Source organism: Anguilla anguilla, chromosome 3, assembly GCF_013347855.1.
Source record: "Anguilla anguilla isolate fAngAng1 chromosome 3, fAngAng1.pri, whole genome shotgun sequence".
Lineage (NCBI taxonomy): Eukaryota > Metazoa > Chordata > Actinopteri > Anguilliformes > Anguillidae > Anguilla > Anguilla anguilla.
The window spans coordinates 61,325,950-61,339,334 of NC_049203.1; the positions used below are offsets into that span (position 1 = coordinate 61,325,950).

Sequence of the window (13,385 nt, forward strand, 5' to 3'; positions counted from 1 at the left end):
TTGCGAGAGTTTTTGAACAAATGTGTGCAATTGAATGTTTTCACTGGGCTAAACACACACACACACAAAAATTTCTTGAGGAAAATGTGTGTGCCATTCATCAAAGTGGCTGCATAGCTATAAAATAGACTGCAGTTACAATTCAGGAAAGGTCTCATTAAAAAGCTCTATTATCCTTCGACAACCCTCTGTGGAATGGGAGTATGTCAGATAGAATCAGTGTGTAGTGGGCTTGTAAGCTCAGAACATTTCAGGATAATTGAAGGAAAAATTATATGTCTAATAGGGCCCTAGCTCAGTTTGAGCTACTTTGAAACATGCTGTGTGTACTGAATTGAGTTGCATAGCCCACTCGCTGAGAAATTGTAGTTTTGAAACCTGCCCAATTTAGTGAGCACAATGGTGCAGTGTACAGCTTTGATAATGTCCTGATTTAAATGTAGAATTACTGTTTGTGGCTGATGGCCTGAAGGTGGGGCCATTTTAACTATGACCAACACTGAAAAGTAATTGCTTTCGAAAAGCTTTTAACTTTCAGCATGGCCACTTGTTAAATTAAATGCTTAACGACAATCACCTGAGGCTCGTCAGAAACCAGCAAGTACAGGCCTGGGTAGTGACCCATTCTTGCTTCCCCGGACCAGAGATTGGTATTATTGAGAAGTGAACTTGTTCAGAAGCTCACTTAAACTTATTAACGTATATGCCCGTTTTTTCTACCCACCAAATTTAAATTTCATTTGGGAAGTACATATTTTTATTCGTTTCATAGGCCTGCGCCGGTCCGATGTGTATGTACAGATCTTACACACTTACTGATGATGATTAATGTCATTTCACGTTGAAAGTTTGCCGCCAAAATATTTAAGAGAGTCCTATTGTTATATTTAAATATTTAATGGTTGCCTGGTTATACTGTAGCTAAAATAATTGTACGTGAACGTCCTCAAATGAGCTGGCCTATTTCTTTCGGTTGTAGTCTAAGCGTGTGTTAGAAATGATAGTGTGCCTTCCTGTCATTGAATGATAATGAAATGTGCAACAATTGCAGAATAGTGAAAGCTGGTCTTAAAAAATTGTTTAAATAACTGTTTTGTTTGTGTTTCTGAATTAGCCCCTACATCAATGTGACGTCATTTCCATTTTCCATCATTGTTCTAGCAAACCCAGACCTTTCATTGAGATATGTGTACACGAGTGAGCAGCAAGCCGAATGAAAACCGAGTCCATTGAAAGGACAGTGCGAACCACCTTAAAAACGTCTCTCTGATGTCAGCGTCAGTGTCAGCGAGATTTCTCTGCCTTCGCGGCGCTCAGCCGACCCGAGCGCTGTGCCGCCGTTTGAAATGTTCATTTGTGTCTGAGCGACTTTCCATTTATTTGCTTGTCACATACGAGGGGGATTTTATGCCAGGCAAACAAGTTCCGTTGATGGCTCTCTAAAACAACACTCCGTACCCGATCCCAGGCGGACAAGAAAAAGGTAAGATATTTGGATTTTTACTTTACAAGTGCCCTGTTATGTATCAGACAGCATTTAATTGGAGGATGAGGATTGATCATCAGAGGTCTCTCAAATGAATTCAGTATCCTGAGTTTTTATAAACGAACATAATATTTAGTGTTCGGCTGGATGTTCTAGAATTTCGGCAGTATGTGAAAGGACAAAGAAGTGTTAAAATATTAAATGATGTCAAGTCCTGTCCCAGCTTGCTACTATGGGTAACTGCATCCCAAATCCATTCGGAAATAAATATACGCTGCCGGTACTTCGAGTTTGTTTTTGTCTTGGTTCATTTTCTTCGACCTTAACTAACGGAGTTATATTCCTGGTGCGGTTGTTTTGTTTCGGCTACTGGGTTGTACGACGCATTACTAGAAAATAATGTTTGCATTGTATTTAAATGCGAAAGGATATGTCACAAGGCTCCCACCGGGGTTATTGAAAGGTATTTTTTTAACTAGTTGGGATTTAGTATGTAACCGTATGTTTTTATTATTGCTCACGGAATAACTACTACAAGAGTCTAAGCACACTGACGTGTGGCATCAAGTTGATTGTCTGAATCGGAAAATAGCCTACTGTCTGTTGGAGAAACTGCTTGACGATCTGGCTACTGTCAGGTTTTGCTGGTACACTGAGACCATTGGTAACGGCACCTGAAATTAAACGTGTTCAACAAGGGAGTTTCCTTGATCAAGGAATGTAAATTGATGCAGAATGACGTTTTCTTTTGTCAAAATCGGAAACGTTACCTTTCCCCGTTTGTATTCAAGGATTTATTCCACTTTAGATGACAATGTTTTTTAATAGCAGCTTTAAGATTCTTAAAAAGCACCATTGTGGTGCATCCTTTGATCTTCTTTAAAATCCTGACAGTGCCATGAGCTTGTGGCAGTTTGTTTCAGCGTGGTGAATATTAAAAAAATCTGTCTCGAAGTACACATTTCTGGCTCGGGAGTGATGAAATAATTCCCATGACAGAGTGGGTTGTGGTGCTGACACCAAACTCTCCTTGGCGAAGAGGGTGGGTGGGTGTACTGCGTGAAATATGATCAACAGAAAACAAGAAATTTTGTAATTCAGGTCTTTTGCTTTGCCCCCCCCCCCCCCCCCCCCCCCAAAGGCATTCACCCATCTTACTGGTCCTCTGCTATATAAAATGCTGTTCAGTTCAATGAATGTGAAACATCAATAGTAGTTTCCGCACAATGGCAATCTTCTCCTCTCCATTACACTCAGGACACATTTTCCTGATGCACGTGTCGTTCACAGTCCGTCTGCATTGGCCAGTGTGTTTGACTCTCCTTTGTTCTAGTTACAATTAGTTATTTATTGAAATTGCTTTAAGGCAGCAAGCTACTTTATAAATCTATGATTTCAGTTCTGCATTTTTCAAAATCACTTACTTTAATTAGTAGAGAGAAGCTAGCTTAGTGGAGAACAGATATACAAGTCAAAGATATTCCTGCCAGTGTACTAACCTCTTTCAAAATTTTTAAAACAAAATGTTGCCTATACAGCCCCTTTAATTCCAGTTTCCATTTTGAATATCATGGTCAAAAGGCTTGTGTCATATTTTAATATTAAAGCTGTATTTGCAAGCACTCATTAAAACAAAGTAAAACTTTGGCTTTGCCTTTGGCTGACTTGTGGTCTGTGAGGTTTCTCATGGTATGGGGAACGTCATGTTTGGTTTAAATCCTCAGGAGAAAAAGTGGTGTGTTCAGATTGTAACTAGGCCTATTGGGAACAAACATGAAAATCTTTAATTTTTCTTTGTTTTAATGGAAAATGGGGCAACTGAGGGATCTATCCATTATCTGACCCACTTATTCCAAGTCAGGTTCATGGGGAGTGCTGGCACCTATCCCAGCATGCATTGGGCGAGAGACTGAAATACTAAGGAATACAGGAGAGACAGGAATACGACCTGGACAAGCCGCAAATCCATCGCAGGGCACACACACCATTTAATCACATACACATACCTACGGCCAATTTAGACTCTCGAATTAGCCTAACCTGTATGTCTTTGGACTGTGGGAGGAAACCAGAGAATTATTATTCATTATTATCCCACGAGGACATGGCGAGAACATGCAGACTACACGTAGAAAGGTCCTGAACCCAGGGATTCAAGCCCGGGATCTTCTTGCTGTGAGGCAACAGGACTAGGCAATGCACCACCATGCCGCCTACAACCTAGGGATGACTTACACAAAAATAAGTCAGCAAATGAACTGATAAATAAATAATGTGTAAAATAACTTTAATGTGGCTTGCCTTGTGTGATGTAATGATCTCCAACATCGATGGGCCACATGGTACCTGGCTGTCAATCTTAATATCTGATAATAATTTGATTACATATCAATAATGTCATTTTACTGAATCATCACAGTATATTTTAACTGGTTTACATGTTGGTTAACCATGTTCATTCTAATAGAGGTCTGTGCATTCAGGAGCCACTGGATTACTGGTCTTTCCCATTGTCCTCAGGGTTGTGCTCAGGGAAAAGGAGAAAGAAGAGAGAGAACAGCAGTTTTCTAACTGTTAACCTCCTCATCCTGGACACCAATCCGCGTCCACTCTGGTAGCGATGATTCAGAATTTGCTAACAGATGTCAGCTTATTAATGCTTAGCTCATCTGCCCAGACACATTTTGGTGGATTATTTAACATGCAGTGCCAACTGCCCTTTTATCCAGTGAGTTTTTTTAGTGCTGTGGATTGGGAAACGAAACAACAAGTAAATAAAACCGGTTAATTATTTGAAAGGACAGGGACAGATACACCCCGTGATTGAGGCGGTGCGCTTTGTAACTGCAGTGAAACTTTTTCCCAGACTGTAACGTGTCCCTTAGGTTAATGGGACACAAAGGCAGAAGATGAGATGGTAGGACTGAGTTGGTTTCTTTGATGGCTCATTTGAGAGCCCCCAGGTTATTCCCATGTTTCCAGTGGGGGGGTGAGGGAATAAAGCTACATCAGGCCATCGGAGGAATGTAGCCTGCCCAGAAGGAGGCCACACATCTGGAATCATTGGCACTTTGAGCTCCCGGACTGAGTATTCAATAAAGGGTTTTTTTTTTTTTTTTTTTAACACTTGTATCTCACTGTCATCCTGTAGCCTGTTGCAACAAATGTATTTGGGTCTCTAGTCTTGTGTGCATTGCTTGTGCACAGTGGGTGGTATTGAGTCTAGTCTTTTTTTAAACAGAAAATATTGCCGCAGTGTCAGTTATAGGCCTACACCAGAACGATAAGATAAAAAATTAAATCATTGTAGACGTAGCTGTCTCTAATGGTTTCCAAGGGGCTGACTGGTTTCCCCATTTTGTTGTGAAAACTCGTTCTTTATCAGCAAAACGCTGAAAATGGCGAGACATTTAAAAGAGTCATTTAAATTAGGCAGCAGCTTACGGTTATAGTTAAATTTGCATTGTGTCAGAAAAGATGCGCCATCTCCCGTGATGAAGAGAAAACAAGGAGTGTCTGCTGCTGTTTTCACAAGTGAATGCGGTTTGTAGTCGGAGGGTTCGGCAGGAACTGTAATTGACAGCAGGTCAGGCTGTCGTCGTGGCTTCCATTTAATCCGCCTTAATGGCCACTGTGTTTAGCGGCCTTTTACTCTGTAATGGCCTCCCCGTCTTTGTTCACTCTGGCCCATTAGCCTGCAAACGGACATTAATATTTAAGCCATCTTGATTGCGCGATCCACTTCGTTTAATATGTATCTGCCGTGTCAGAATAAGATCTGGTCAAGACATCAACGGAGTCGGTTGCTTTTCATCTTGTGAAACGTGCAAGTGTTTTATAATTTAAGCATCTGCACAGTGATTAGCCTTATGAGAGTTATCCGTCTTGCAGTGAGCACCTTGCATTGTGGGTAAGTTAGCTAGCGTCTAGCCCCATCTTTATATCCAGGAGGCATATCTAATGGACAGTACTGACTGTAAATGAGCAAATCTTTGATAAACTTTTTGGTAACCAATTTTTGCCAAAACTATAATTTCAGTGTATGGAAGTATTTTTTATGACTGAAGAGGGAGGAACAACTATTTAATGGATTTTTTAAAATTTTATATATTTTTTGCATGTTCTTTCTTCCATCGTTGGATTTTGGCATTGTTTAGCTGCTAAGGCAATGAAAAGGAAAAAAGGCCTTTGCATGTCTGAGGTGGTAAACTGCACACAGATCAGATTACATGGGGGTGTATATGATGGAGAGCTGCTGGAAAATAATGTCACTCTACTAAGAGTAGCTGTCCCACAGTGATGATGGAAGCACATTCACTGTCATTCCCTCTATGTTTATTGACAGATTATGTGGCCAGTGTTTGCTCATTTGCTGTTCTGCATTACACGCATGATTAAGTCTCATTTCTGGCGACATATTAATTTGATATGAATTCACATTTGTATGCATGGCTCTTGCCTGCGCTGTGCATGGGAGAAGGGCAGAGTGTATATTTGGACACTGGAGCTGCAGCTCTGCCCGGAGACTGAAGGGTTTCTGGTTGCCATTCTGCTCGAGCCACTCATTAATTCAATGAATTGGTTTTCTGATTTGCTAAATTGAACCTCTTTCCTTACTCTTTAAAGACTGAAGATATAATGAAATGAAATAAAAAGCCCCTGTGGCCGTTGAATGCTCCAGTTGAAAGGCCCAGCTGCTTTTGCTTTTGTGCTGTTGCATCCCTAAAAGCCTTTAGGAGTCCCAACTCCCCCCCCACCCCCCCCTCACCACCCCCTCCCTCAACCACCCGCCCACCCACAAAGCTGCATTATGGCTGTGTTACTGTGTGATGTGCTGGCTGCAGCTTAATTGAGTGTCTTGGGGAAAGTTTTGCTGTTGGCGGTTGATATGTTTGACAGGCCAAAAAGGGGGAGTATCGTTAAATAGCCCCCCGTGTTGGGAGGCAGACGTTCTCGGGCAGAATCCAGTTTGCTGTCTAAAAAAAAAAAAAAGGAAAAAAAAGGAAAGTGCTCCTCGTGTGCCGTCCTGGTCGATGCAGCTCCAGATCCTGGGAGGAGATCGTTTATCAAACCTCGGCTTCCCGCACCCACCTGACCGACGCCGGCTGCTTCCCCCTCTCGGCTCTGTGATTTATTGAACGGAAAAGGTCGGCGCCGTGCCGTAATTAATTCCGTGCGCTTTTATTCGCTGCTTTTAGGTGTGCGTCCCCCCGCCCCCACCCCACCCCCCCCCTCCATTACCGACGCGTGTCGCTACATTGTGTGTGTGCAGCAGAATGTAGGACACGCAACGTTCATTTCCAGTGGAAGGCTCTCTTATCGGGTCCTGCGTGGATGGTGGCCGTCCGTGACCGTGAGATAGAGAGAGAGAGGCGAACTCCTTTTTAAGGCGGGCACAGCGCTCTTTCAATCTGCAGCCTGTAATTCATTTGGGATGGAAGCTCGGTGTGCAGGATGCGGGCCATTGCCGTTTTTGAGATTGTACAGTTATGCCGACACAATGCAAGCATATTTTTTTTCCTCTGAGCTAAGGGAAATTACTCCCCACAACCTTACCTTGAGAAGTTTTCTGAATAACTTTTGAGGGACTCCACGTGTCAGCACATATCTTAATAGACTAAGTTAAAAGAATTCTGTTTGTTGTCAGAGTTTGTTAGGCTCTGAAGAATACATCAGAGCCAAGCCAAGTCTTCAGTTTGGGCGTTTCTGCAGGGAACCTTCTACCCTGGTTGTCCGTCCGTTCATCCATCCATCCATCATCTATACCTGCTTCTCCTGGGCAGGGTCGAGGGGGGTGCTGGAGCCCATCCCAGCGTGCACCAGGCACGAGGCAGGAACACACCCTGGACCGGCTTTAATTTGGTTATATGTGATGAAATAATTGCTATTCTAGATTTTTTTAAAATCCTGTAATTTCTCAAAATTAACATTTGTACCCAGATTATCTTGGTCTGTTCAGTAATCCTTGGAGTGTTGAATGTCTGTACATATCTGAAAATAATATTGAACTTGAATGCATGTACTCAAGATAAAACGCATAGATTACATTACATTTACATTTCATTTATTTGGCAGACGCTTTTATCCATTTAGATGTTTGAAGGCTGGTCATGTTTCCTTGAAACCTGGGAAGTGACTGCTTGTACACAGAGATTCTGTAAGATGGAGACTTTCACCAACACTCTCATAATTTATGTATAAGCATAAAGGAAGTCAAGCAAATCACAGCCTGGAGGAGAACTGTTGCAGCTTTATGTGATTATTTCAAAGGCAGAAAAGGAGTAACATATCAGGAATACATACCACTCGAACAGTGCTCATGCATTTCATATTTCTGTCTAATGTTATTCCTCATGCACTTAATGCTTTCAGTGCACGTACTTTTTTCAGCCTTGTAACCCTTTTTCCTGTTTATTTTGAAAGCCATTTTTATCCAGATAAATCTTTTTTCCCCCCATTTAGAATGCTCAGTTGTATCCGTATTGATAAGCTTTTCTCATCACTGCAGTCCCTTCTGCCAATTCAGGAGGGTGCAGCCAGGCTCCACCACTAGCTGCCAGCTGAGCTGTGCAGTCCTTGCGTGGGAGGACTACGCTTTGTGCACAGTTGCCACAAATGGACCACATGTCCCATGGATCAGTGGGGGTTTGATGGCGCGTGATGAGACGCTGACGTCCCACGGTTGTCACTAGAAGGCCCCCCTAGAAAGACTAAACATGATGGGCACAAGAACCCTATTGGCCACAATGTTCCCTTGAGTGGTTGTCATGGTAGGATTAGCACGACACACATTTTTAACAGGGCGGGACTTCTGTCCTTTCTGGGGTGGCCGTCTAGTGACAACCACGTCCCACCGACTGAACCTTCTCCCTCAGGGCAACGCTTTGACCAATCACGGGCCACCCTGATCAGGATTCAGCACATCCACACATTAAACAGTGACCACGTTTGCATTATTCCTATCTTATTCAGAAAACTCAAGTATTCCGGATATGATCTAGACAATGTGTAAACCCCTTATTCAGAAAATCAAAACCCAGTTAAACCATGTGTCAGCGGGATCAGATACCCAATAGTCCTTTATATTAATCTTTATAATATCCAATAATTATTGATCATTTTTTCCCCCAAAGCAGTTACTGTTCAGCCATGTTTTTAACAAGATTTTTATTAATAACAGAAACGGTTTAATCAGTTTTGTTCTATATTTTGTTATACATTTTAGTCCTCATTAAATTCAGGTTGCCTTGGGCATGGATGTTTATGCAATTGGGCGGCATAAAAATAGCGATAGCAATAAGGCTGCTTGTGATCTTCGTGGACATCAGTATTAGGCTACTTGCCGCATTCTCACTCTTGTTGTTCCTATGGAAACAGTAGACATCATGGGTTCAAGCGGTTATTTGGACGAATCCAGCAGTCCTGTGAGAAACGATAAGCTTCTGTAATGTCATTTCCACCTTCTGAGAGTACATTCCTGCCCGTTTCAAAATGGGGTTAAGCCCTGATTTTTGTAGTCCCTGTACGGGACTGTGTGTTTCACAACCTTCATGTCTGCACGTTCAATCAGGTTGTGATTGGAGGCCTGGAAGCCGTTTGCACAGGCAGGGCTAAATGATTCAGCTGTGCTATTATCGCTCAGGCCTGACCTTTTAATGCTGGGCTGACTTTGACCTTTGAAAATGCAAAGAGGATGCAATGGGCAGGAGTGGGGAAAAAGCCCTTGAGAGTATTGACCGAATCCCTCTGTCCATGTTGGGGTTTTGCTTTCTAAAGCTTCGGGCAGGGTCTAGGATGCTGGCATACGAACAGCAAACCAGGTTCCTCAAGCAAGTGATTTTTTAAAAAACAATCACTCTGGTTTTCTCTGGTGCCCTGCTTGCATTAGTAACAGTATTTATGGTGCACAGTTTGTAAAGATATGTTAATTATCTCTGGTGGTGTTTATTTTTAGAGCCAAATTCAGTGTTTCTCTCTGTCTCGGCGAGCAGTGAGTCACATTATAGCAAAGGAGCGCAACTTGCGGTAGACTACGTGCTGTGGAGTTAGACGTCCGTCCTTACGTCCTGCTCCTGATGAACGAAACGAGGCTTTCGAGCGCCCTGTTCCTCGTTTAAATTTCAGTGAGCAGGGTGCGCGGCAGCGGCGGCTCTCTCGCGTGTCGCCGCGGCGCGTTTCCGTGCCGTTAGACGCGTCCCTCTGTGTCCCTGCTGGGTCACCGCCAAACCCTCTGCTCGGGTTCCTGCCTCGCCCCCCCTGGCCGCTTTAGGATCTGCATTTGTACGCAGCAAAACGTCCGGTGTTAATTCAACTCTTAACAGTGTTGATATAACTCTTAACGGGTAACATTTGGAATTAACGCTGTTGGATTAACCCTGGGCATTTTACTGTGTGCGGATGCCTGTGTCAGATTTGGTGGGACTTTTTTTTCATTCTTCACGCACAGTGGGAAACCAAATTAAATCATTTTCACGCTCCATCTAAGCCCAGCATCCACAAGGCCTGCTTTCTATCTGATTGCAGTGATTCATTAATTAATTCAGACCTGTTAATTGGTGCTTATTGTTTTTAATTTTATTTACGAGTAGGCATGGTTTGGGCTAAATGAGATGGCAGTTTATTTGTTGCGACTTCGTAATCAATGCTTGAGCTGAAAACTACTCACTACGGAAACTTGTTTGTTGCATGTTTGCAGTTGTGCCTGTAATGTTTGAGTCACACACACACACACACACACACACACACACACACGCACATGTATATGTAATGGATTTCAAATCTTTTAACCTTGCCCTGGTTAATATGCTTACCTTACATGTGTCATCACAAGCCGAGTAATGTTTGAAATACTCTCTTCTTGTTTAAAATGCGACCAGTGTAGCGTACATGAAAAGCAAAGAAAAGCACTTGTATTTGAATTCTCAAATCAATTTTCATTGAACAGGCTGATATTTGCAAATATAGCATGCATGGCCGTGGAGTCGAGCAAATATGGCTACAGATGCAAATATTGCCTTTCCGTTTGACGTGCTCTCGCATTCAGATGCTCTGAATTGACTCTGCAAATCCCCTTCGTTCCTCTTGTCGTACATGCTAATGTCCTCAGTGGCATTTATGCGCTATCAAATGGAAATGATAGCACCAGGTCACGAGGCTGGCTGTGGAGTCAGTGCCGCCACTTTGCCACCACATTTGTTTGGCATCGACTACTGCCGCCGTACGGTGCTGTTGCACCAACGCAAAGGACATTTCAGCCCTCGTTCAACTGCGTTCGTGCCTTAATTCACGCGCGTATGGCGACAGCGCCCATCTTCAGGCCTCTCCTACCTGTAGCCGCTGTGTTGATTTAAAGGAAAGCGTTCAGAACGCCGGTGATGCTACGTGCTCTGGGACAGGTGGCGCTCATCCCAACGCCATGATGGAGGCCGATCCGTCCACATAAATCCCTAACGCCGACCAGGTGTGGCACGGGCAGAGTCCAGCGGCGCTCGCATCAGCGAAGGGTTCTGGCTGAGGGATTATATTTCCCAAGAACGCCCTTTTGCAGCTTCACAGGAAAGCCTGAATAATTCATTGGCGCAGCTTAGCGGCCCATGCCAATGGACAGGTCTCCAACGGACTGGATTAAAGAGAGAGGCAGGCCGCGGGGCCTGTGGGATTCGCCCCCACTCCGCCCTCCACGGCGAGCCCGCAGCGGAAGACTCTGCTTTGGACCTGCGTGCGCTCTCTCTAGATCTGCTCGCACGCGTTCCCGTCCGGGGTCAAATCTGGGGGAAGGAGGGGCGGGCCTAAGCCGCTTCCACCAATCACCGTCCCGGTAATGGACCTCGGACCAGGTGATGCATGCACATGCCGTTATTGACCTGTGAAACAGTAGAGTGGATATGGCTTCCCTAGGGTTTATGCTTCTCTAAAGGCAAATAAAAGCCCTTTGAGGCAAATATATTTAGGGTTCAGTGATGAATGAAAACGCAATCCTGAGATGCTTAGATTTACTAGCACGTTTTTGTCAGATTTTAGAGGTCAGTGCTCAAATGAACGATCGAGAAGATGTCGACAATTTCAACCTTGGTTGCACTTTGCTGGTAGATGCTTCTCAGATGAGTGTTTCATCGATTCTATTTACTCTGCAGACGTTCAGGACATTGACGTCATTAAGGAAAACAATGTAGCCTTTACCAGATGTCACGAAAGCTGCTCTTGTGACTGTATAAAATTGTTCATGCTTAAAATATCCTCAGCAAATTGTGATGCATACATGGTTTTATGTGAGCTGGATATGGTGATGTGCAAGCAGAAATATTACTTTTTAATCTACGTGAAGAGTAATGCACTCTGAACAAGGCTATCGTTTAAGTTAAATAAGCAATGCGGTATTGTGGTGCGGTTTTGTTTTCATGTACATCACCACTCTGTGCCATACACTTAGTATTCCTATTTTATTCATTTAGTCAAGGTAATGCAGAAGTGTTGCTGCTGACTGTACGAGTGTGAATCAGTGAGATGAAAGAAATGGCGGACTCTGTGGAGGTTCGTGGCATCGAGCCGTTGTTGAAAGCGCTGCTGAAATTGTTGAAAGAGTTGCTGAAATTGTGAGCGCAAGGAACCCTGATCCATTTTAAGTCCTTGAACAATCTGTCTGGATTTCGGGGGGTAGTTCAAGGAGGCTGAGGGGCTAGGGATCAGCTAGGCCTTCTTTTGACCAGCGCCTCTCCTTGTTTTCCCCTTCTGGCGATGTGACAGGTGTTTGAGATCACAAGCGAACCTGCCTTGATCAAACACCAGCCGCTGAGCTGGAAGGAGTGGAAACGATGGGCCTGTCTCTGGAAGGGATTCTGAGGCAGCTGTGAGGTAACCAACCGCCCGGCCTCAGCCCGTTTGGCGGTCGGCGAGCCTCAGGACCTGTTTAATTGGATGCTGTGCTGTGAACCCTCCTGCGCGGTCCGTTTCCTGTCCTTTTGTCCGCGTGGAAATGAACCAGAAGCCCAGGGCTGTGCGATCTCGCGCCACCCGATTCATCCTTTTAGCGATGACCTCGTTCTCATGAAGTCCATTTCCTTGTGACTTCCAGCTCAAAAGGATAATGATAGAGGGATAGGGAAGAGGAAAAGAGCAGGTGTTTTGGTTGTCGAAAAAAGGAGCAACGTGGTTGTTTGCGTGGACTCAGAATCAGGTACGCTGGCAACACAGAGCAAAGAGGAGATTGCAGTGATGTCCCTCTACAGTGAGTCGGAGCATGTACTGCTCCAGGGGCTGTGTCTCTTCTTTGTGGAAAACTGTCACAAGGCCTGTTCCGTGGGATTGTGCCTTCCTATTAATGTCAAATTGAGAAGATTACTTTCCAAAGAGAACATGTGAGTATATCGGCCCTTGAAAGAAGGAAACTGTACTGCGGCTGTCGTCATGGCGTTAATGGAAAGATTTTGAAGTTCTGGGTCAGTGATCATGATGAAAGGGGTAATGGTAGGTAGGTAGGGAGAGGGGGTGGGGGTGTCCGTGGAGGTGTCAGTCAGAAAGAGTTTGCATTTTAGTGAGCCAGCTCATGGAGGTAGAAGTGCAATGTTGGACCCACCAGAAGAGCTTTGCCTGGGCATGTCTTCAGGGTGATAGGGAGACAGTGAATTGCATCCGAGTTTGCCTTCACAGCTCAGCAGGAAAGAACACCTTATGTAGGAATTCTGTTGGCAGCTAACTGAGAACTTCCACGCACTAGGTGGCTTTCTGTCAAAGCTGCCACACACATCAACACATCACTCGCGTAGACACACACTTTCTCTCGCACACATCTTACACGTGTACCATCTGTGTCTGTCTGCCTCTCTCTCTCTCACACACACACAAACACACACACACAAATACACAAATACACACACACACACATACACAAATACACACACAT

The 13,385-nt window shown here is 44.1% G+C and overlaps 1 protein-coding gene across 2 annotated transcripts in view; it reads left to right on the top strand.

Moving 5' to 3' along the window:
• Positions 1 to 627: 627 nt before the first annotated feature.
• The window catches only part of drp2 (dystrophin related protein 2), an 88,980-nt gene continuing 76,222 nt past the window's right edge, over positions 628 to 13,385 (top strand). For both annotated transcript variants that reach the window (XM_035409234.1, XM_035409236.1), the window contains exons 1-2: positions 628 to 791; positions 1,162 to 1,483. The gene's annotated coding sequence lies outside the window, so the exon portion shown is untranslated. The remainder of the gene's footprint in view (positions 792 to 1,161; positions 1,484 to 13,385) is intronic.